Here is a 25477-nt window from a genome sequence, read left to right as displayed (position 1 = left end):
CCCAGCAGAACTACCCCAACCAGCTGCACCCAGCCCACCACCTGCGCCCCCACCCTGTTGCCATCCCCCACCCATTGATACACCTTCCCTTTAAACAACCTCACCACGCTCGGAATGACATCATCCCTTAAATTTCATCCCGCCTCACCCAGTTTCTGATTGGCAGATAGGCCCTCCTTCCACAAGTCGTTCGCTATAGGCTGTCGCTCACGTCGCTCAATCCTCGCAGCCACGCCTCCGTAGGTGTAGGGGAAGGCTCAGGTTGCTCTGTGTGCCGTGATAGGCTGAGGAAGGCGTATGTCTAGAGGAAAGGGGGCGGGTACTATGTGGCAGGGAGGTGCTGCCTCTGCTGAGCTGGGAATAGGGGTGATTTTATTTTGAGCACCCCGTTGTCTGCGCGGTGGGAGGAGCGGGGTGTCATGCATCGGAAGGGATGATGGAAGTGAGGAGGACCGGCTTTGGTATCCCGATCACCGGCTGCCACAGCTGCTTCGGCGGTGTAGCTGCATCTTCGGGGCTCTGACCGACACAGGACACATCAGAGGAGACAGCAGACGTTTAAAGGGAGAGGAAAGCGCAGGACATCATAAGAAGGAGGCAGACAGGTGGCCCAGGGACCATTGGAGGGGGGGAGGGGATGATCACCACCCCAGAGGTACAGTCCGGGGACCAGGGGCAGGATGGCAGTCATCATCCTGGGGGGATATAGACCACCAACCCAGGGGGGGGGAGCTAAGGAAAAGGCAAATCCCATATTATGCATCTCTTTATATTCAAATCTTCAAGAGGAATAAAAAAGATCATTCCAATGACAGATGCCAATAGACTGCCAATCAAGGGGTAGCAAAGGGAGTGTGAGGACTATTCCTCCCTATACAATTTTATTTATAGTAACCGATAGTAACTGTACATTAGAATCCTGAAGAGGAATGCGTTAGCCCACCTAAAATCAGCCAGGAGAAGAGGGCCCTGCCCAGGCAATCCTACATTCTGGGAGACATCTGGGGTCTGGGAGACGGCGCGCTCAGCTGGAAGAGGAAGAGACGGCCAGAGAGGCCCAGCTTGCTGATATCAAGTAAGTTGGGAGGGAGAGGGGATAGATGATTGACAGCACCTCCATACACCTGTGCATAGATGGGGATGGGATTTGCCATCAGTATCCCTCATCTGCTGGGTACCACATCCTTGCCTGATCCATGGTGCCTTCCTGTAGCAGCATTGGAACAGTAGATATACTGGGGGGCTGAGTATGTAATGTCTGCCTCCTCTCAATCATGTCATTGTTAACAATTTCCTCACCAGTGGCGTCTTCAAGGAGTTCAATCCTACCCAGCCAACACTGGCTTCTACAGGGCTATGCATCCTTTTCCACTGTCTTATGAAAGATTCTGATCTACCCCCCATCTTTCACCTCATCCCGCACCTGCTGTTTTATCAGCCCACCCATTTGCAGTTTGCCTCTCCACATCCCTTGAGTGGTTTGCAGGCCCTTCCAACAGTAAAGGGATTAATGGAGCATTATCAACTGCCCTCTTCCTTTTCTGCATATCTTGCCTTGCTACTGCCTGATCACATCCTTCTCTGCCTTCCCTGACAACCAGTGTTGCAACCCTCCCCCATTTATGCCATTGTATCCCATCCTATTTATGTCTGCATCATTCTCATCTTCCTTGTTTTCTTTGCAACCATCATTTTGATTTTTACAGTTTCCCTTTGATGTCTGGATGCTTTAACACTGGACAGATCATAATATCTATCTGCCTGTCTAAATGTGGGCTTTGAGTATATGTATGCCTGCTGTTTACGGACATATGGTTTTTTTCGCTATAAATATTTGCAAAAACACATGGCCATAATAAAAAAAATCGTATGTGTGTGTGTGTATATATATATACACATACATACATACATACATACATACATACATACATACATACACACACCCAGTGATGCTTGTACATACAATACTGTTGTTTAAAATAAGCTGGGGATGTATCCACATAATCCATGAATATGAAATATACTATGTGAAATATATATATATATATACATATATATACACACACATACATACACACACTAACACAATGTACATGTAAAAGAATGTATTCACTATATTTGCTTGGATTACAAGCCTTTTCCTTCCTAGTTCCAGGAAATGTCAGTTTTGATATTTGTATATTGTTGCTCTAATTGGTTTATTATGTGTGCCATGGGAATATTGTCCTCTTGGTCATTTTCCTTTATGTATCCTAATATGTCCCTCCAGCCTATATTCCATCTTTGCTGTCACTCTCATCCTCAGACCCCTCCCTTATCAGCTGGCAGCTCACTGCATTCATGGAACCTCTTATTCATATAGGTGTGCCTGGCTAGAGGGTTGTGTTCTGATGGCTGAAATCCAGTTTGCTACCCCAGTAACTGCTATTATTATGCGGGCTCACACCTGCTTTATATCACAGGAATTCCCATAGGTTAAAAGGACAAGGTTATAAAATAAAGGTATACAAAGATATAGCCCTGTACTACTTTAGGTACTTTATAAAGGAAAATAAGCTAATATACAATCCAGTATGTGACACCCTGGCAGATATGTCAGTGCCAACATGGATCAATTCATCTTAAATTGGAACTTCTCTCTTTCTATCAGAACTGACTAGTGTAATACTTAGGCCCCATTTTTCAGGCGGAAAAACGTCTATTCTCTATGGAGCTGTGGGTGTAAACGGACGTGTCCGTTTACACCCACCGTCATCCGTTCCGCCAAAAAGAGACAGATGGGGATCCGTTCCTCTTCCATTGAATGGCAGTCAGATGGAAATGGACAGGTGATTCATTTCCACCTTTTCAACCGCCCATAGAGGACAACCGGCTTTGTCCGTGTCCACTCTGCATAAGCAGTGCGGACACAGACCTGTCGTCCGTTTTCTCAATGGGAATCAGCAGACAGATCCCCCTCCCTGAGCAAGCGACTCTGTTGACGGGTTTCCCCCATGGGAAAGGATAGCATTTCTAAAAAATTTAAATGTATATCATATTTACTTTTTTTAAACTTTTTGTACATTTCTTCAGTTACTTCCTGTTTTGTTTTCCTAGGCAAAATGATGTCATGCATCCCAGGAGTTTTCAAGAGGGGAGGAGGGGTTTTCTCAGCTAAGCTTGTCCTCCTATTTGTATGCCTGAACTAAGGGCAGATGGATTCCAGGAAGTAAATGGTACATGAATAATAATCTTACCTTACTCAAGATGGCCTGGCCAGAAATGCTAGGGGGTGCTTTTCAAAGTGATTTTTCAGCAAAATAAAGCATGGAAACATGAAGGGATCTGGGAGTTTGCTTTGAATATTAAAAATGCATTAAATTGCATTTTTGCTGTGTGTTTCTCAGATTCAGTGTAGTTCTGCTTTAATAACTGGGAGAACAGTTACATACACCAAAATGAAGGAAAGGAGTAACATCATAAGAGCGTAGGTTTTTTTTTTCCTTGTTCATACATGCTTAGCTATGGCATGTTGGGGAAGAGGAGTAGCTAAACATAGTTTATCTATTTTTCGTTTATATTGCACAGGGTTTTGTATTTTTCACATAAAGTTATTGCTTTTCTGAAATTTAGCTTTATGTTTGGTTAGGTAAAGCTAAGGTCACACAAACTTTAAATATATTCCTCTGTGGCTACAAATGATATAAATCCACTTTCTGTGCGCTAAATGCCTTTGCAAACTGTGGGAGGGACTCAGCAGGCTATACTTATTACAGGATTCCTGTAGAAAACTTCAGGAGATGGCGGAGACAAGACCAGTTATCCTGCACAAGGAGAGAGAGCAGCAGTGACCGGTCTTTATTACACATAACCAAAGTTTCACACTGGATTACTGCACAAACCTGGATTATTATTATTATACAGGATTTATATAGCACCATCAGTTTGCTCAGCACTTTACAATATAAAGGGAGACAATACATCAACAGTTCAATACAAGAGGGTTAGGAGGGCCCTGCTCCTTATAGCTTACAATCTAAGGGAGGGGCTGGTGGTACAAAAGGTAATAACTGTGAACTGATAAGAGGAATTGATGACTTCGTTATTAGCTGAAGGCGGGATAGGCTTCCTTCAAGAGAGAGGTTTTCAGCGATTGCCTAAAAGTGGGCAGAGTAGGCGATAGTCGGATAGATGTGGTAGAGAGTTCCAGATGATGGGGGAAGCTCTGGAGAAGTCCTGGAGATGAGCATGGGAGGAGGAGACAAGAGAGCTAGAGAGCAGGAGGTCATGGGAGGAGCGGAGAGGATGTTTTGGGTGATATTTGGAGACAAGATTGGTGATGTAATTTGGGGCAGAGTTACAAATGGCTTTCTATGTTATTGTTAATGTTTTGAATTTTATTCGTTGGGCAATGGAAAGCCAGTGGAATTGCCAGAGAGGGATGGTAGATATGGAACTGTTGAATGGATGAAATGAACAAAACACTCCAAGAATCAAGTAAGAATATACATCCCTCTTGCATTTAGACAGTATTTACTTATCCCAAAATCAGAAAAAAAAGTAAATGTGCAGATTGTAGGAGCCCACATCAACCAGTCAGAAGCCAACTTTCATTGAACTGATTGCCTTTAAAGTGATATTAAACCTTCATTATTTTATTTAATTAAAAAAACAAACATGTTATACTTACCTGCTCTTTGCAATGCTTTAGCACAGAGCAGGCCCGATTCTCTTTTCCTGGGGTCCCTCGTTGGTGCTCCAGGCCCCTCTTCTAAGGGGGTGCCCCCCATGGAATGCCACTTTCCTCCCGAGCTGCCCTGTTTGCTACACAGAGTGGGCAGCTCGGCCCTGCCCCACCTCTCGCTCCCATGTCACAGCATTTGATTGACAGCAGCGGGAGCCAGTGGCTTTCACTGCTATCAATATTCCCAATGAGGAAGGAGACAGGACCTACAGACGCTGCACATCGCTGCATCGGATCAGGCAAGATAAAGTGTGTGTGTGTGTGTGTGTGGGGGGGGGGGGGGGGGAGGTTTCACTTTAATGCATAGTATGCATTAAGGTGAAAAACCTTAAGGCTTTAGAACCACTTTAAAGTGGGGGTCTCTAAAATCTTCAAACAGAGCTAGCTTTTTTCTTTTTGGACATTAGAGGGACCGGATTGTGGTCAGTGGGAGTAGAAAATGTCCCGGACCCAGCATGAGAGAGAAAAAACAAATGCCTCAGGGTTGGTGGTCAGTTGCCTCCAATGTACAGTTGCAAGAAAAAGTATGTGGGATTGCGTGGAGTTTTGCATGAATTGGGCATAAAATGTGCTCTGAACATCATCTAAGTCACAACAATAGAAGAACACAGTCTGCTGAACATAATACTACACAAACATTAGATGTTGCCATGGTTTAATTGCACATAACATGTAAACATTCACAGTGCAGAAAGGAAAAAGTATGTGAACCTTTGGACTTAATAACTGGTTGACCCTCCTTTGGCAGCAATAACCTCAACTAAACGTTTCCTGTAGTTGCAGATCAGACCTGCACAACGATCTGGAGTAATTTTGGACCACTCCTCTTCAAAAAACTGTTTCAGTGTAGCAATATTCTTGGGATGTCTAGTGTGAATCGCTCTCTTAAGGTCATGCCACAGCATTTCAATGGGGTTGAGGTCAGGACTCTGACTGGGCCACTCCAGAAGGCGCATTCTGTGCTGTTGCAGCCATTGTTTTGTTGAATTACTTGTATGCTTTGGGTCATTGTCCTGTTGCATCACCCATCCTCTGCGGAGCTTCAGTTGGCGGACAGATGGTCGTACGTTTTCCTGCAAAATGTCTTCATAAACTCTGGAATTCATTTTCCCATCAATGACAACAATCCGTCCAGGCCCTGAGGCAGCAAAGCAGCCCCAAATTATGATGCTCCCTCCGCCATGTTTTACAGTGGGGATGAGGTTTTGATGTTGGTGTGCTGTGCCTTTTTTTCTCCACACATAGTGTTGTGTGTTCTTCCCAAACAACTCAATCTTGGTTTCATCTGTCCACAGTATATTTTGCCAGTAGTGCTGTGGAACATCCAGGTGCTCTTTTGAAAACTTCAAACGTGCTGCAACATTCTTTTTGGACAGCAATGGCTTCCTCCGGGGTGTCCTCCCATGTACTCCATTCTTGTTTAATGTTTTCCTTATTGTAGATGTGTCAACAAAAATGTTAGCATGTGCCAGAGATTTCTGTAGGTCTTTAGCTGACTCTCTGGGATTCTTCTTTACCTCATGCAGCATTCTGCGCTGTGCTCTTGCAGTCATTTTTACAGGATGACCACGCCTAGGGAGAGTAGCAACAGTGCTAAACTTTCTCCATTTGTAGACAATCTGTCTTACCGTGGACACATGAACATCAAGGCTTTTGGAGATACTTTTGTAACCCTTTCCAGCTTCATGCAAATCAACAATTCTTGATCGTAGGTCTTCTGAGTGCTCTTTTCTGCGAGGCATGGTTCACATCAGACAGTGCTTCTTGAAACCAGTAAACCCAAAACAGGTGTGTGTTTTTTTTTAAGGGCAGGACAGCTGTCAGCAACACATCCAATATCATCACACTGATTGGAGTCAAGGTTGGCTCACTCCTGGCTCCAATTAGCTCTGGGAGAAGTCATTAAGCTAGGGCACTGTGAATGTTTACATGTTATGTGCAATTAAACCATGGCAACATCTGTTTGTGTAGTATTATGTTCAGCAGACTGTGTTCTTCTATTGTTGTGACTTAGATGATGTTCAGAGCACATTTTATGCCCAATTCATGCAAAACTCCACGTAATCCCAAGGGGTTCACATACTTTTTCTTGCAATTGCATTTCTCCTGTGCATTGGTATTACTGGAAATAATAGGGCCCCATCATTGTCAGTGGAAGAAATTGGGCTCTATTGTTAATGTCAGTGGGAGGAATAGTGCCCCATCATTGATGTTAGTGGGAGGAATAGTGCCCCATCATTGATGTTAGTGGGAGGAATAGTGCCCCATCATTGATGTTAGTGGGAGGAATAGTGCCCCATCATTGATGTTAGTGGGAGGAATAGTGCCCCATCATTGATGTTAGTGGGAGGAATAGTGCCCCATCATTGATGTTAGTGGGAGGAATAGTGCCCCATCATTGATGTTAGTGGGAGGAATAGTGCCCCATCATTGATGTTAGTGGGAGGAATAGTGCCCCATCATTAGTGTCAGTGGCAGGAATTATGCCCCACTCTTGGTGTCAGTGGGAAGAATAGTGCCCCAATGGCTGGATAAAGGCTAGCAAATGGCCACAGTTTGGAGACCACTGCTTTAAAGTAATGAATAATGAAATTTAGTTTATTTAAGTTACTGCACTGGGATAATTTTTTTCACTGTTTCTTCTGTTTTTCTTACATAATCCAAAATATCCTGTGTATATAATATGAAGAATCTGCTGCTGCTAGGGGTATTTAGCAGGTGTCCACCTTCAACACCACAGCCTTCTGCATACAATTACTTAAAGTTCAATTCCAGGAATTATTTTTTATTTTTTTTGCAAAGTTACACTAGTCCAGCTTGGACCAATGTAAGCATGCATATTTCATAACTGGCCTGTCCCTGTGAAATAGGGGAATCACTGGAGTAGTTGCCGCCCCTACAGTGATCCTCACGCTTATCTGAGTCCTGAAGAGGCTGCTGAGACCGATATAACAGCCTGGATGAACCGTGGGAGAAGCAGATCCGGTAAGTAAATCTGTTTCTTTTGGGAGCTTCCCCCCAGACCCAAACAACCGTTTAACCATTGCAGTGGGGTGCAGCCGCAGATACAAGCATAGAAGCAAAATAGAAGCATTTTTATATTTCCTGTAGTTCAGCATTGAATTGAGATAGATATATATATATACAGTCATGGCCGAAATTGTTGGCACCCTTGATATTTTTCCTGAAAATCAAGTATTTCACACAAAAAAGGTATTGCATTAACACATGTTTTGCTATACACATGTTTATTCCCTTTGTATGTATTGGAACAAATATAAAACAGAGGCAGAAAAGCAAATATGACATAATGTCACACAAAACCCCAAAAATGGGCTGGACAAAAGTATTGGCACCCTTAACTTAATATTTGGTTGCACACCCTTTGGAAAACATAACTGAAATCAGTCGCTTCCTATAACCATCAATAAGCTTCTGACACCTCTCACCCGGAATTTTGGACCACTCTTCCTTTGCAAACAGCTCCAGGTCTCTCTTATTGGAAGGACACCTTTTCCCAACAGCAATTTTAAGATCTCTCCACAGGTGTTCAATGGGATTTAGATCTGGGCTCATTGCTGGCCACTTCAGAACTCTCCAGCGCTTCTTTGCCATCCATTTCTGAGTGCTTTTTGACGTATGTTTGGGGTCATTGTCCTGCTGGAAGACCCAGGATCTTGGACGCAAACCCAGCTTTCTGACACTGGGCCCTACAGTGCGACCCAAAATCCTTTGGTAATCCTCAGATTTCATGATGCCTTGCACACAGTCAAGGCACCCAGTGCCAGAGGCAGCAAAACAACCCCAAAACATCATTGAACCTCCACCATATTTTACCGTAGGTACTGTGTTTTGTTCTTTGTAGGCCTCATTCCGTTTTCGGTAAACAGTAGAATGATGTGCTTTACCGAAAAGCTCTATCTTGGTCTCATCTGTCCACAAGACGTTTTCCCAGAAGGCTTTTGGCTTACTCAAGTACATTTTGGCAAACTGTAGTCTTGCTTTTTTATGTCTCTGTGTCAGCAGTGGGGTCCTCCTGGGTCTCCTGCCATAGCGTTTCATTTCATTTAAATGTCGACGGATAGTTCGCGCTGACACTGATGCTCCCTGAGCCTGCAGGACAGCTTGAATGTCTTTGGAACATGTTTGGGGCTGCTTATCCACCATCCGGACTATTCTGCGTTGCAATCTTTCATCAATTTTCCTCATCCGTCCACGACCAGGGAGATTAGCTACAGTGCCATGGGTTGCAAACTTCTTGATAATGTTGCGCACTGTGGACAAAGGCAAATCTAGTTCTCTGGAGATGGACTTGTAACCTTGAGATTGTTGATATTTTGCCACAATTTTGGTTCTCAGGTCCTCAGACAGTTCTCGTCTCCTCTTTCTGTTGTCCATGCTTAGTGTGGCACAGACAGACACACAATGCAAAGGTTAAGTGAACGTCTCTCCTTTTTATCTGCTTTCAGGTGTGATTTCTATATTGCCCACACCTGTTACTTGCCCCAGGTGAGTTTACAGGAGCATCACATGCTTGTAACATTCTTATTTATCCGCAGTTGTGAAAGGGTGCCAATACTTTTGTCCAGCCCATTTTTGGAGGTTTGTGTGACATTATGTCGAATTTGCTTTCTTTCCTCCCTTTTTTTGTTTTGTCCCAATACACACAAAGGGAACATGTGTATAGCAAAACATGTGTTAATGCAATACGTTTCGTGAGAAATACATGATTTCCTGGAGAAATATCAAGGGTGCCAACAATTTCGGCCATGACTGTATATATATATATATATATATATATATATATATAAAAATAACACACACACGCGCACGTCCATGCATCCAACCAAAAATCTGAGATAGAAACATAGGGATTGGGATCCAAATAAGACTATCCCTCCAAATGAAGCACAGTATAAGGCATCAGGAAATGTCTAAGAAGCATCTCAAACTGATCTCAAATTCAACAGGATGCAAGTGCTAACCTAAACAATCCCTAAATTAAACTTGTACAGAAAGAAATATGGAGTCTGCCATTGCCTACCTTATGCAAATGCTAGCTGCTTTGCTGTCATGATTGATTGCTTTGACCTGAAGCAAACACCTAGATCAAGATAGTCAGAATGAAGTTTAAACTCCTAATTAGCCTACTCATTCTGAGTCTGTGACCTAAGAAGTACTGATGTCACTGGCTAAGCACGACAGCCAAGAATATAGCATTTTTTAGCAATGGTAGTCTTTGTACTCCCTCCCTAAAGGTTTCCTTTAATTGTGACTACACCACCCCTCCTCCCCAATTTTTTTCACTTAGTAAATGCCTTATAGCCATTGAAAAGTTATTCTTTGAATGGCAGCAGGACCAGGTGAGTACCCCCCCCCCCCCGTGGTCATTATGTAGTGGGATAGCTGCTTGGCATAGGACCTGGAAGAACGTGGTGATCGGTGTAGTAGTGCCAACTACTACAGTGATTGTTGGCTTCCAAAGGAGCCCCTCAGCTATGAAATACGCATACTTACATTGGTTCAGGCAATGGTAATAATGCAGTAAAGATCATTTCTGGAGTTCAAGTTTAAAACTACCCTGTTGCTACCTTAAAAAATTAGAATAGAAGGATTCCACATCCCCACATGTATGCTATGGTTGTACTTACCGGCCTCTATATTACCATTGTACCCTGTAGTGACCACAGCAGTCACCCAGAAATGTCAGATACCAATGGTGGCCATGGTTGTGCAAGAGAACAGAGTTGGTGCTCCCAGAACAAGTTAGTATTCTTCTTTTAAAAGGATGCTTCAAGTCAATTTTTTTCAGGTAGCAACGGGGTTGTTTTTACCCTTTGATTTCTAAGGAGGCATTTTAATTATCAAGACTGACCCTCTATTAGCTAGCATCTAAAGGCAGCATTTTTTAGAATACTTGTTCTTAGCCTTTAAATACTATAACACTATAAATAAACCCATTACTGTACATAATGTATATTTACAAATGTCATTGCTGCCGTTTTACTGCTACCATTTCATTTGTAACACGGTTATGAAACTCTGACTTTCACATAGCATTATTTCTACAAGTATATCAAGATGACCTACAACGACCCTGAATCACCTACAGTCACAAGCAGACTCATTTTATTTAATGTTACAATTTTCTCTTCCCCTATAGTTTAGTGGTTTGGAAACTTGACTTTTGCTGTGAAGCTCAAATTCACCTGTATATTTACTTGAATGTGTTATTGGTACATTCTTTAGAATCTTCACTAATTTAATGCCTAGAATACCATTTGACTCACTAAATAAAAGAAGTGACCTACACCTTATTTTATGTAATTTTGATGTGTTGCATAAGGATTGTAAGGTGCAAGTCTTAAAGTGTTACTAAACCCAGTAAAATCAGTCTGTATATGCAGTAAAGCATGCTTGTTATACTCACTGTGGAACCTAAGGGGTTTAATCCCCTGCATTGTGTAAAAACGCTGTTTGAGCCTGACTTCTCTTATCCTTCCCTTCAACTAGTGTCCCCCACCTATCTCCTGATAAGACATATTGTGTGTAGTCACTCTGCACATGCTCAGTTTAGTGTGTATTGCTAGAGCGGTTGTTTTTTTTTTCTTTTTCTTTTCTTGGGAAAGTGCATGCAATCAGCACAGGACCAATCAGCACTGTGCAGACAGAGGTCAGGGGTTCTTCATCCTCCTAGAGCAAAATGAAAACAACTCTTACAAGCTTACACTGGTTAACCAGTGGTCGGCTGGACACTGATAGAAGTCACAAGACTACTCTAACTACTAATGAGAAAAGGTATTTAGCAAATTATATTTACTAAAATAATTGCATTTCCATGTTCTGTGTACTTTGGGAGACCAGATATAGTGAATGTAGGGTCCTGGGTTTAGTAACACTTTAAATAGCAAATCCAAGCAAATATTTAAAGCAGGACGATAGTGATGTTTTCCACTTTTTTTGCAATTAGTACATACATGTCTACTAGCAAAACTACTTATCCTGTGGCATTTTGCAGCAGCAGGACTTTAGATCCTCATCCTTTTGGCTTCATCTATGCAAGCTGCAAAGCTCAGAAGTCATACTCTTGCCACACATTCCTCGAAGTATGTTATTATCAGGGAAGTTCATATAACGTGTCATAGACCCTCTTTAGAATTCCAACGGGCCTGCACACAGAAATTGTCTGTTTCTGTGCGAGATTAATGTATCTATCAGAAAAGGTACATGAATCTGTCGGAGGCTGGCCCTGAGGACAGTGTGTCTATACTAGACCTCTATCCTCAGTGCGCTCTCTCTTCAACCACTGCACTCATCACACAGGTGTATGGCTAAGGAGTGTTGTAGTGGAGTGGGCGAAGCGTGTTGGAGAACTTAGAGACTAGTTCCCCATCAGGTCCATTTGGCCTGCGATTGACAGTGCATGGTAATGAGCTAATCCATAGCCACTATTCAGTTCAATAGAATCTTTCAAATCCACATACTACTATCTGCTGTCAATCAAAAGCAAGGTGGGCCAGATGGGAAACTAGTCTGTTGGGTTCTTATCAGGTTTCACCCTCCAAATAGGTGTTGTGGCCACAGGGATTTGTTTCCCATCAGGTCCGCCTCCCATGTGACAAGGCATTTCTCAAATATGGGCATGGCCATATTTTGGGTAATACTATCACCAGTATCCCTTGTTTACGTTTATCTTTCGACCACGGAATCTCCTGGCTGCCAGCTAAATGGGGTTGGGGAGGGAAGCTGTCACATTTCATGACTGCTTCACAGAATAGACCTGCCCCACTGGAGCAGTTTCCTAATCTGCAAACTGGTGTTAATTCTTTAAGAATCTGTTGCTGCCATAGACATAGGTTAATTGGCAGTAAGAACTACCTACATTTATTGCACTTGACAGTAGTGTTACTGAAATTGTGCAAACGTTTGCCTGAATTAGGTATGGATAGCTTTAAAGACACCTACTATCCTATAAAAATCATTAATGCTTTATTGAATTCCACAGTATGTATCCTATGGCATTTTATCAGCAGAAGGACCTTGGATCCTTAAAGAAGAGTTTCACCCACTCTCATTACTATTTTTTTTTTTTTGCTTCCCCGCTTACCTAATATTGAGCTGGCCACACTTCAGATACTCACCCACACAGAGGATCTAGCATTATCCTGCGGAAATCCTCTTCTCTGCAGCCACCTCTGGGTCCTGTGCCACCATGTTCATCTGTGACATCATTGAGCGACTGCATCTGACGCAGCCTACTGATGATGCACTGCTAGGTCAGCCCCCCCCTCTTCCATTGGTGAATGGGTTGATGTTTGGGGCTCCCGGTGCCTTTTGGGATAAGCACGTCGGAGAATGGGAGGACGAAATTTAAAAAAAAAAGCCGATAAATGTGGAGCAGAGAATGAGCAGGATGCAGAGGAAACAAGTCATTGGAAATAGGTAAAGATCTGCTTTATCTTCATGGCTTCATCTGTGCAAGCTGAAAAGCTCAGAGGTCATGGGCTTGCCACACTCTCCTCTAATCCAGTGTTTCTCAACCTTTTTCCAGTCAAGGTACCCTTTAAAATATGCACAATCTTGAGGCACCCCATTCTAAAACGTAAGAAATGAACTAGGTTTACATATTGCAGCAGTATCCACACTTGTAGGACACCCAACATTAGGGGTGATTTATTCTTACAAAGTAAATACAATTTCACACTGGTACTGACTAGTATTCCAGCATTGCTTCTCCCATGTTTTTTCTCCCCCTTACAACTAACGTGGCCCCAGTGCTGACAAAGAGGGGTGGAGTGAAATCAAACAAGGATGTTGTGCAGGTGCCTGATGTCCTCGTTATCAACCAATGACATTAGTGGCTGTTAGGAAGCTAGTGGCTGGACCAAGGTTGTAACATTAAACAATAAAAATCTTTGCCTTCGTGTGACAAAAAGGCAGACTTGATAAAGCCACTGGCTTGTATACAATTTTTAGGCAATTTTTAGGCTTTTTGCCAAGGCACCCCTGAAGAACCGAGAGGACTCCAAGGAGTGCCTCCTTAAAAGATGCTGCTGTAACCTAAACATGTCATTATATTGCCACATTTCCATAAGGGGCTTGAGCACCTCACTGCAAAGAATAATTTTGCCTTTCTTAATTTTGCCCCATGTTCTCTCTATTTGACTGTTAGCTGCATTTAATACAAAAAAATGGATAACAGAGCAGAAGAGAGGGAGAATTGGGGTGGCAATAGATGTGCCCTGTTACGCACCCAGTTCCTGGCAGAGTGAAAATTGTTCACTTGCTTTGAAGGAAATAGTATATTACCTCCTCAGATTGGTAGCACGGCTTTCATCATCTCCCACTAATGCTGAGGAACAGGCTTTACAAGATAGGCATATAGATATCTATATACAGTATATTATATATTTTATTTATAAAGTAAAAGGTAACACAGATTTACAAGTATACATGCACAATTCTTGAAGTATCCATGGTCAAAATGTAAAATCCTAAATTCTTTTCCATATTGTTTTTCAGATTTTTTTTGGCCTACTCATTAATCTGAATGATCTTGACATTTTTAAACATACTATGTGAAGATCCACACATATTTCCTTCCTTGAATTCTGCAACCCTATTCACTATGCCCTATGATTAGACACTGCGGTGTCACAGAATTCATAGATCCTGCCTTCTGAACTACAGAGAGAGTTTCAGGAGGTCAGTACAGCAATCACTGCTTGCAGGCAGCAAGGTACCATGAGATATTGTATGTAGTCCTTCGAAATTGAAAATTAAACAGCAGAAAAGCAAGTTATTTTCTGGGGCGAATTTTGTTTGGATATTGTGGCGCTACTGGCAAGATCCAGGAGAGATCTGTGCTATAGTCAGATGCAGGCTCTACATCTTTGGGCTCCTGGGCAACAGGATAGACTGAATTCAAACCTGGAAAAGAACAGACCTCAGTGAACCTGGTGGGATTGAGTCTCAGAGTCCAGTCCAAAGTAAATACTTGTAATGGCCATCCCAAACATTGTAAGCAGTCTTCCATTCATCACCTTCTTTTATGTGGATTACGTTGTATGCATTGCTAAAGTGTAATTTAGTGAAGATAGATGGATGCAGAGCGTTCTCTGAGTGGACGAGGTGGAGAGGCAGGGCAATGATATCACAGTCTCCATCTTTTGGACAATGCTTTGCATTTATTGAGAGAAATGCAAGGCTTTCTTTGGATTATACCATGCCGAGTGAGCACCCCCCCCCCCCCGTGTTCACAATGCAGCACTGCCACTGGTTGGCACAGGACCTGGAAGATGGTGGCGGTTATTGTAGTAGGGGTCTATGGCACATTATGAAAGATTTAAGCCCTCTAGTGGTGTGCTGTCACCACTGTAAGTGCTCCCATCTTCACCCGGTCTTCCTTCCAAGTCTGTGGGCTCCAGCAGCTTGAATGGCCGAGCATCACTTCCATGCAGGTGTGCTGAAGTCCCGGCCACGGCACCCTTGCCTGTTCCTTCAGAGAGCATGTGCCAGTGACATCACCGGCTTCTGCTCACTGCAATATTTCCTAAACTGTGTACGTCCAGAAAGTGTACTCTTAAAAAGAGAGTTGGAAAAATGATCTCATAGCGACAAGGCTTATGTCCACTGATACTTGAATCAAGAAAACCATCTAGCTGGGAATTGTCAGTGGAGTTCACTGCCAGAACAAGTTATCATGGTAGCAGTAAACCTTCTATGTCACCATGTGAATGTAAGCCTTATAGAAGGTCGAAGCACAGAAACGAAGGAGCTGCCTGGTGTCCACCAGAGTAAACCTGCAAACAAATATGAGCTTTTCTGCAGATACCTCCCGGGTTATGGTCTTTGGTTACATCCGGACTGGCAACAGCTGACAGAAAAAAAACACACGGTATAGAATCACGAGGCAAGATCAAGGGCTGGCAGGGATTGTTGAACAACTGGAGGTCATATTTGGGTATCAGACGTTGACAGCAATCACAGGACCTGGAGCCTAGGAACAGAATCTTAGAGGTCTTCACCTTGGCAATTCCACATTGCACTGGCTAGGTTTAAAAATCTTTCTTAGACATGACTAGAGGAAGTGTCCAGCAGCAAACAGCAGAGAGAACATGTGGACTGAATAATATTTGGTACTGGTTTCCTGGGAGGAAAAAATCTTTGCACTTGAGTAAATGATGAACAGGAATCAGTCAAGGAAGCCAGGTGAGGAACAGCAGAGTCTCGGCTACAACAGCAACAGCGGTGGACAACTGCAGAGGTTGTTTCTGAATGCAAGAAACTGTATAATGCAGTAACCATTAGCAACAAATTTAATCAACTTTTAGCTGCTCCTCATGCCTGTGATTCCTCATTCAATGTGATTTCTGTGTGGTGCAATTTTGAGCCATACCTTTTTATGGCTCAAATCACACCATATCCGCACCAGAATAGTGCAGGACCTTTTTTTTTTTTTTTTTTTGACCGCACCAGAATCGTATCACATGGGTGTTCACACCCATGCAGTCTGATTCTATACATCGCACCGCATTATTGAACTGATTTCGGGGGGCGTTGGTTACTTAAAATACACATGAACGGGGTACGATTATGATGCGGTTTGGAAATCGCACAGAAACCGATGCGAGTTTCGTACTGCATCAGTGTGAACCAGGGCTTGTGGTGACTTGCAAGAGAGGATTAAAGAATATATTGCTCCAACATTTCACATTGTCAACATGCCCCATCCAACCAAAAATTTACAAATTTGGTGACATATTTGTATTGATGAATTAGTTGTCACCCCTGCAGAGTAAAGTCAGCCATCTCGGACCTAACATTTAAGCTGTGCATGTTTCTTTGTTAATAACTGTTCACCCAATTTTTTCTTTTAATTTGTAACTTAAGAGAAGAAAACACTGGTTGCTAGTTTTCAGATCCTTTTTCAAGAGTCCTTCTGTGAATTGATCAGTCTAAGGCACCATGCACACTAGCGTTTTTTTAAGCTCAAAAACGTTGGATAAAAAACTCTGGTAATAGTGGTTTTTAGTAGCATATGAGTAGCTTTCAGAAGAGTTTAGGTGCGTTAGTGTTTTATTAGCGTTTTTACCATACATGTAGAGGGAAAAAAAAAAGCTAGATAAAAGCTGTCAGGAGCATTTTAGTAGCGTTTAGGAGCATTTTTTGCTGGTAAAATGCTCCAAAAAACTCTACAAAAACGATTTTTTATCTGCTCCTAAACTCTGAAGCTGAAAAAATGCTAATAGCATAAAGTACAGTAGTATGCATGGACACATAGGATAACACTGTTTAGCTTCTGGGAGCTTAAAAAAACAATTACTGTGTATCAACAGTTCATTGATTTTATACCAATTTTAGAAGCTGCATATGGACGAATTGTGCAATGGTCACTTTAGAGTCAGTTGAACATAGAATAAAAGACTTCGGTAGAATTTGTTCAATAAAAAAAAAGCTCTTGATTGCAGTGTACATGCTTGGTGTTATACCAAATAGTAGGCAAGAGTGCATTAATGGGCTGCCCTATACCCAACATGCATTACCACGTCTGAATCATGCTTTTTAAATCTCTAGCGGGAACCCGTGTTCCCGCTAAGCAATGTGTGAACGTGGCCTAATGCTTAGTGCAAAATACTGGGGAGAAACACTGGATTAAAGTGGTTGTAAACCTCAGACATGAAATATGAACAAAGCATATCCTTCTATAGTGTGTCTCTATTCAGAGCACTGTGTCATTTCTGTCTGTTGCTTTGCTATCAGCATGTGACACCAAGAGAAAAAGGGCGACAGGAAAGGGACCGCCAGCAGATTGACAGCCTTAGTTCTGTTTCTGTATGCTGTGTGGAGGGGATGTGTCCCTTCCCTCAAATCATCTCTCAGAGCTCTTCTCACTGAGCTCTGTATTGTGTAATTGCAAGCTGCATAAATTCTGGACTTTGAACAGATATAGAGAAGAGAAGACTGCAGATAAACAGGTACAACTTATGTATGATTTGTTTAATCACTACATATCACCTGAGGCCAGTCACTTCACTGGGTATATGTAAGGGCTATCAACCACTTAAAGGGGCAGAGTACAGATTCTTGTAGGAGACACAGCAGGGTTCTGGCAAACAGGAAGCCTCATTTTTGAGAGCACCCACAACCATTCACATTGTTGGACACACAGTGATTACTTGTTGATGAACGGCCCTGGATGCAAACATTTTGCCTCAGGAGCCGATCATCCACAGGTAATTGCTACACATCCAATTACATGAAAATGGCTACAGGCCCTGTCAGCCTCTCCTAACCTTTAAGCTTAGTAAATAGGGATTTGAAACTTAAGCCAGCTATACATCAATCGAAATTCGGCCGTACAGCAGGGACCAGCCAAATTTTGATCCATGGATGGGCTAGCTGGTTGTATACAAGTTGATCTATCTATTGAATTATGTACAACCAGCTTGTCGGGTTTTCCCGAACGATCAGCACCGCTGGTTATAGCTGGCAACACTGATCATTGTATTCTGATGATGAGGAAGGCTACCCTCTGTTAGAATACAATACCACAGCGGAAAGGATTCCCCTATCCACCTCAAATGTGTGTATGGGGGAACCGATTCCTTTTTCTTTTTTTTCAATTTGCTGGTTGAATGAAAAAAATTTATTAATTATGTATGGCCAGTTCTAGAATACATATGCCATTCTAAGTTACTCAGGAGAACTGTCTTGCAGGATTTTGCTTTATCATCATGCACAGAGATATGCTTATTTGTATTGCTCTCTATATTAGATTGTCCAGTTGGTGTGATCTATTGGCTGCTAGGTGCAGTTTTTTTTATCTATGCACACTCTATTATTTTAGTATTAGTATTGGAGTACTTTAGAATGAACTTTGTTTAAGGTTGGAATTGTGAAGTTTAGTATGTATAAAGGCTTGGCTGCGGGCCACATGCAGGTCTGTGTTTTCCCAGCATGGGGATGCACAGGTGTTGCATGCATCCCTTTTGGAGGCATCCAATTAATTTCTTTCCTTTCATTAAGTTTTTATTGGGTTTGTTGGTATTTTTTTGTTGTGTACAAAGTACAAGCTTGACCGCTTTCTAGTACGTAAGCAAGAAGTTACAATAATGAACAGCAGTTAATAGTTATCGTATACAGGTGGAACATAACTATAATAATTAACGTTATATATAACTTGTCAAGAGAACAGAAACAAAACATATATTTTGTGTCAGTTGATTGGTTAGTGGACAGAAAAGCCTACCTATCAGTAGCTCATCGGCCGACATTGATAAAAGGATTATATCATGAAGGATATACTAATATGTTATCGAGACAGGAGATGTATAGAACACTTCTTGGTTCGTGAGGCATCCCTGTGGAAGAGCCAGAAAATGGAAATTCAGAAAGAATAGAAAGGGGAGGAAGTGGAGGGTGAACATCTAAAGCACTTGAGTTTGGTTTATAAAGTTTGATAAGGCTACAGTGAGGTGAAGAACTCCACAGAGACCTCGGGATGGACGCGTTGGATCCATGGAGTCCAAGCTTTAATGAATCTCTCAAGGGTGTGTGAGAGAATGCTAGACGGTTTTTTTCATTTATTTAGAAGAAATCAAGGCGGCGGTGGACTTCTGTGAAGGATACGAACTGCCGTTTCCAGGCTTTCGCTATGGTTTGTTTGGCTGCCAATAGTACATGGGTGGCTAGTTCAAATTGGTGTTTGGACAATTCCAGTTGTTTTAAGTGTAAGAGAGTATACCAAGGGTCTCTCGGGAAGGGACAATAAATAATGATAAATCTTGTTTAGAGTAGTTTGAGAACCTTTGAACAGAACCGGGAAAGCATAGCACATATCCATCATATGTGTAGAACATCTCCCAGTGCGTTACAGCCTCAGAAGCAAATATTTGGGGCTAATGGGTGAAGAAATGCTAAACGGGATTAGACAAGGTACCACCTTGTCACCACTTTGAAAGACGATTCCATGGTGAGGATGTTGATGGAGCATGAGGTCAGAGTTGGCCATAACTGTGACCAGCGCCTCTGAGGTCTCTTTCCCATCGGAAAACTTAAGCATGATTATTGGGGTTCTGTATATTAGTCAATTGTGAATAAAGGATAGAGATAGGTTTAGATGAGAGAGGCGTCCGGTGGCAAATGTGCTCATACAAGGATAGTCGTGTGGTCGGGTCTTTCATGGCAAGGACCAAATTTACCAAATGTTTAATCTGTAGAAATTGGAAAAGTTCTGGAAGGGGGGGGTTGATATTTTCCCTTATTTCTGCTCAGGTGTAAGCTGAACGGCCCGTGAGAAATGAATGGATACATTGGAGGTTGCGGGAAGTCCACCAATGGAATGCGTTACGGGACTCGAGGCCAGGTGGAAGCAGAAGATTGCCCAAGAGGTGGAGGAGTGGTAAATGAGGGGAGATTAGGCCACTAGTGTATTTTGTGGAATCCCATATACACAGTGAGTGGGCCATTAGAGGACTGATGGATGTGGGTCTGGATCTTGGGAGGAGCCATAAGAGCGAGGAGAGAGAGAGATCGGGTGGCAAGAGAGCACTTCTAAAGTTACCTATATGGGGGCTTGTTGTGCTGCATATAATGAGGTTAGAGGTGCGATTTGAGCCACCACATAGTACTTGGAAAAGTTAGGAACCCCCAAGCCCCTATGTTTCCGGTGTGTGAGCATAGTATATTTAGTGACCCAAGGTTTTTTATTTGCCCAAATAAATCGTAAAATTGATTTTGAAAAGATTTCAGGTCGTAAGAAGGGATTGGGACAGGGAGGCTCTGGAATAGGTATAGAAGTTGGGGGAGGATAGTCATTTTTACTGCATTTATTCTATCCATCCATGAGAGAGGTTGGTGTGACTAGGTTATTTCCTCTACGGGGAGGGAAACGTTGAAGGCTGATGATTTGTCTTTGTTTACTATTAAACCCGAAATGTTGGAAAATCTGGTTAGGATGGAGAAGAGGTTGGATAATGCGATGTGTGGTTGGATTAGAGTCAGAAGCAAGTCGTCTGCAAATGCGCTAACTTTGAAGGTTAGGTGAGCGAATGTGACTCCTTTTGATGTCCGGGTTGGTTCTTATAAGGTGTAGTAAGGGTTCCAGGGCTAAAACAAAAAGTATCGGAGAAAGAGAGCATCCCAGGCGTGTTGCCCTATGAATAGTAAAGGGGGAAGTTTGGAGAGATAAACTGTGGCGGAGGGTCCACAGTAGAGGGCCCTCAACCAGGATGTGAAGATAGGTGGGAAATACCATTTTTCTAGAACATAGAATCATGCCAGGAGATTTGTGTTGTTGTAGCAGATGGATAACCTTACAGTATAGTCTGAGGCCTGTCGAAGGGGGACAAAACCCCCTTGATCTTTGTGAATGAGATGGTGTAAGAAAGCTAAAATGGTCTATTTGTATGGCAGTTATGGGGTGCCAAGTAATAGGTAAAATCTTGTGCTCGAGGGTTGAATTCTCTTCAAGCATCCACTAATGTGTGTTCAGATAAAAGATCTGTGAATCTCTTTGTGAGGTAGTTTCAGTGGGTTCCCGGTGAGGATTGGTTGGGGGGATCGGTCTAGTTGCAAGGCACACTTACATTTCTGGGGGGAGTTAAAGCCCTATTTGTTTTGGTATACGATGACGAATTTGGAAGTAGCCATCATGGTCGGTAAAGGTTGGAGTAGCTAAAGAACTTGAGAATGGACCATTTTGTTTCAAATGTAGTGTGTTCAGGCGTTTCGACATCCTGGAGAAAATAGAAAAAAGGAAGGATTGTGAGAGAGAGAGTACAAAAAGGTAAGGTGTAGCAGGCTCAACCATAGGGTTGTCAAAGGGGGGATTGTCTAAGCAATCAAGGGTGGTGGTTATACAGACTGCCATAGTTGAAGGTCGCCGAAAACCCTTCAGGCACACATTGTATTATGTATTCAGAGAACATTTTAGAAAGAACTAGCGTTCTATTGACTGACTGTAGAGAGGAAAAAAAAGGGAGGGGAAGAGAATGATGAAAAAGAAGAGGAGAAAGAAAAAGAGGAGGGGGTGAGAGAGGGAGAGGGGAAAAGAGTGTAAGTGATAAAGCCGACTTGTACATATACTCATTAGCATATTTAAATGACATTAATAAAAGGTATCACTGACCATGTAGTTGGGACCAGAGGGAACCACGATTGACTGGATTAGGGAACTTCAGTCCAGTGCAATCGAATGAGTGAAGTATTAAATGGAGGGTGCAACATGGTTCTACCGCCCATTGCTCTCCCATTGAGATAGGTGAAGGACTGTTAAAACTGTACCAGGTCCCTGAACAAGGCAGCGAGCCTTCAATTCCAATTAAGAATGAAAGAACATAATAACCCAGGAAACAAGCATAAAAAGGTTAATACGTTTGAGTTCTAAGGTTCAGTTTAATACATCCTGGCATGTGAACTTTTAAGTAGGTGAGCCCACTCAAGCATGGGATGTTCAGAAAAGGGGGTACAATGAAGAATCAGTCCTCTTCCGGAACGTCTGGTCGAGGAACCAATTTGTTTTGTCTAGGAGATGGTCCGAGGGAGAGGTTCCCAGAGAGGAGTAAGGCGAGGAGATTTTCCGGGGGGGGGGGGGGGGGAATCTGCAAAGCCTGTGAACTAGTGGATGATGGGAGCATGAGTTGTAGCCTGGTAAGGACTTCTTGAGCTTAGTTTGGTGTGGTGAAAGTGTAGGGGTGACCTTGGAAGGAGAAGGTTAGTTTGAACGGAAAGTTCCGGCGGTATTTAATGCATTGACTTTGTAGTGTTTGGACGAAGTGATTCAGTTCTCTGCATCTCGAGTGTTTGCGGGGCAAGATCGGAAAATATTTGTGAAATTGAAAGGTCCCTCTTTGACCAAGCTGCATGCATGACAGCCTCTTTAGTTTCATACAAAGTAGGTTTGATTATGATGTCGCAGGGGGAACCTCAGGTCTTTTTGGGCCAAGGGCTCTGTGGATTCTGTTGAATTCCAATCTTTCGATGGGATGAGCTCCTGCTGTAACACAGTGACTGTGGAGTTTAAGTCCTCTATAGATTCTTGGAGGCCTCTGATCCAGAATTTACCTCTCCTACTGCGGTTTTCCATAACTTCAGGTTTCTGTCAAGGTCCTACCTTTTCCCAGAGGTTATGTTACTCCATGTGCTAGCATCCATCTTGGATTTCTGCTGAGCATGATGGGAATCTTTTATGCCTTCAGGTCTCTGAGGTTCATCCCCCAGAGGGGTGTGGCTGAGTACATATAAGCCTGGGATCTGCACATGCTCTTTGCACTTGTGTCTTGTGTCTTGGTCTTGCTACAGCTCTGTGTATACGCTCGTGACTCTTCTGGTATTCTGACTCGGCTTGTGACTAAGACCATTCTCTGCGTTTCCCTTTGATCTGACCTTCCGTTGCTGAACCCGGCCCGTGACCTGTGATTCTCTGTCTACTGTTCTGTACTGTTTTGTCCCGTTGTTATTGACCCGGCTTGTCTGACTACGCTATTGTCATTCTCACCAACTACACGCCATTGGCGGCGGCCATTACCGCAGTTGGGGTGTCTCGGGGGCCGCGACCTGGTCCCTGGTTGCGTCAAGTCCATCCCCACCATCAGGGGCCCTGGTGAAGGGCAGCCTGGGACTTAGACTCCGCGCCCTGAGGGACTTCAGTCTGTTGGTGGTGGTTGTCGTCAGCCAGTGCGTTACCCTGCCACTAGGCCTACCTGTCCGTTCCACAGCCCTGCCCTGACAGTTTCTGCAAGGCGGAGGAGAGGTCTAGTTTGATTATGTCATTTTTCCTGATTATGTCTTGTTCATGGTTATGAATCACCAGAATAGCTTTGTCTACTTTGTGTTCAAGATCGTCCATCCGGGAACCTATGTCCTTGATTTTGCATGTAATCTTAGTAGTAAGTTGTTCCGTGGCTGTGTTCAGTCCCTTTTTGAAGGATAGTCGTTTCAGTAGATTCTTCGTTTCGTGCAGCTGAAAGACCATCATTGGATGAGTTGTCTAGCTGGTATCCAAGCTCTTGGGAAAGAAATGGGTATTCAGTTGAAGGTTGAGATCTTTTGGCAGGGTTGGCTGAAGCTTTAGTGGAGCTTGCCGATGATATGGTCACCTTGGCCGGGGTGGCTTGGGAGTTTTTCCCCATGGTCCCCTGTGGCAGGGTCTCCCCACGATGGGCAGCATGTTGTGGTAAGCGTGGCATCGCAAAATCTCCATGGAACCCCTATGCGTTGGATGTGACGGGGGCTACGGTGGACAGGAGGGGGTTTTCGGCCACCAGACGAACAGAGGGTGCGCTGCGGGTGGGGAACGGAATGGGGATACAACTCCCCCAGGTGATATGTCAGGAGTTCAGGGAAGTAGCCAGGGTGTCTGTGCTGTCCCAGTGGGGGAGGCAGATGTAGCCAGGGGGTCTAGAGGAGGCAACAGACCCCTACCTCCTCCTGCTTTTCTGATGAGGTCCCTCTCAGAGATGCCGGCCCTCTGTTCTGGGCTGTGAACTCCTTATGACCTTCTAGGCCATTGAAGTCCAGGGAGCCTGGGGTTGGAGTAGGGGTACACACCGGAAAGTTAGAGTGCGTTCCTGTGGCAGGTTGACCGCCAATGGCTAGCGGAAGTCCAGGTCCAGGGAAGGGGGGTGCCTGAACTGCACCAAGCAGCTGTGCACAGTTACTGTAGTCGGCACGCCGAGGAGGCGCGCACTGGCCGTAGGAAAATGGCGGCTGCCACTCTCCTGGAGGCATGGAGCAGCTTCCTCAGTGATTGAGTCAAATTACTTGGCGAACCCCACTCACCATGCGTTCCTGCCGAGTCTGTGGGGTCCCGTGAGTAGGGGGGGGGGGGGGGAAGAAAGTTCTGGTGTGCAGGCTTGTCTCTGGCTGGGCTGTATAAGGATGTGTGCCTGGGAGGTGAGGAGCCGGGTTAAGGAGCGGCCATCACGCTCGGCTGCTCAACAGCGCCCCTGCGTCCCATTCATTTATATTGGGCAACACGGCCCCACTGTCAAAGCTGCTGTGTCCTAATGTGCCGCGTGGGTGCAGGTACCCGAATGCACCCTGTATGTGTTCTGGGACTAATATGACCCTGTCATAGTAGGACACAGTGGCTGTAACCAGGCAGCTCTCTGTCCCAATAGAAATGAATGGGATGCCAGCAAGGGGATGTATGCCCTCTGTTCCCCAGGGACTCTCACTAATTGGCTTCCGCTGCTGTCAATCATAGCCAGTGAGCCAATGATAAGAGAAAGTGGGTGGAGCCGAGCTGCAGCTCCATGTGTGAATGAACACACGGAGCAGTGGCTGAGGGGTGTGCCTGGTCCGGTACCCCCATACAAAGCTGCTTGCTGTGGAATCACCTGACAGGAGGGAGGGGCCAGGAGCACCGGCGGGGAACCCGAGAAGAGGATCTGGGCTGCTCTATGCAAAACCTCTCACAGAGCAGGTAAGAATAGACATGTTTGTTATTTCTTTTTTTTTAAATTTAAGCCTTTAGAATCACTTTAAACCACTTCCCACCCGTAGGACTTACCTGTACATCGTCGGGTTGAAGTGGTTATACCAGGGCCATGGCCCTACAATGTAAAAACAACCTGAGTGACTGAAAAGCTGCTTGATCACTTTTACATGGTGTGACAGAAGGCCCCCCTCACCACCTTCAGCTGCCTTCCCAGGCTGTCCGATTTCACTGGGGAGCCTGGTACTTAAGCCAACAGTTTTGCTGACTTACCATGGAGATGATTGAGGACTAGAAGTTCCCCGATTATCGCT

At 43.8% G+C, this 25477-nt stretch overlaps 1 protein-coding gene across 2 annotated transcripts in view; it reads left to right on the top strand.

Moving 5' to 3' along the window:
* Positions 1–357: 357 nt before the first annotated feature.
* Positions 358–25477, top strand: part of PPFIA3 (PPFI scaffold protein A3) — a 460187-nt gene continuing 435067 nt past the window's right edge. For both annotated transcript variants that reach the window (XM_089671605.1, XM_089671604.1), the window contains exon 1: positions 358–1075. The gene's annotated coding sequence lies outside the window, so the exon portion shown is untranslated. The remainder of the gene's footprint in view (positions 1076–25477) is intronic.

This window comes from Staurois parvus, unplaced genomic scaffold (assembly GCF_062004578.1).
Source record: "Staurois parvus isolate SC_StPar_1 unplaced genomic scaffold, SC_StPar_1.0 ptg000108l, whole genome shotgun sequence".
Taxonomy (NCBI): Eukaryota; Metazoa; Chordata; class Amphibia; order Anura; family Ranidae; genus Staurois; species Staurois parvus.
This window is presented reverse-complemented; position numbering and strand designations above follow the sequence as displayed.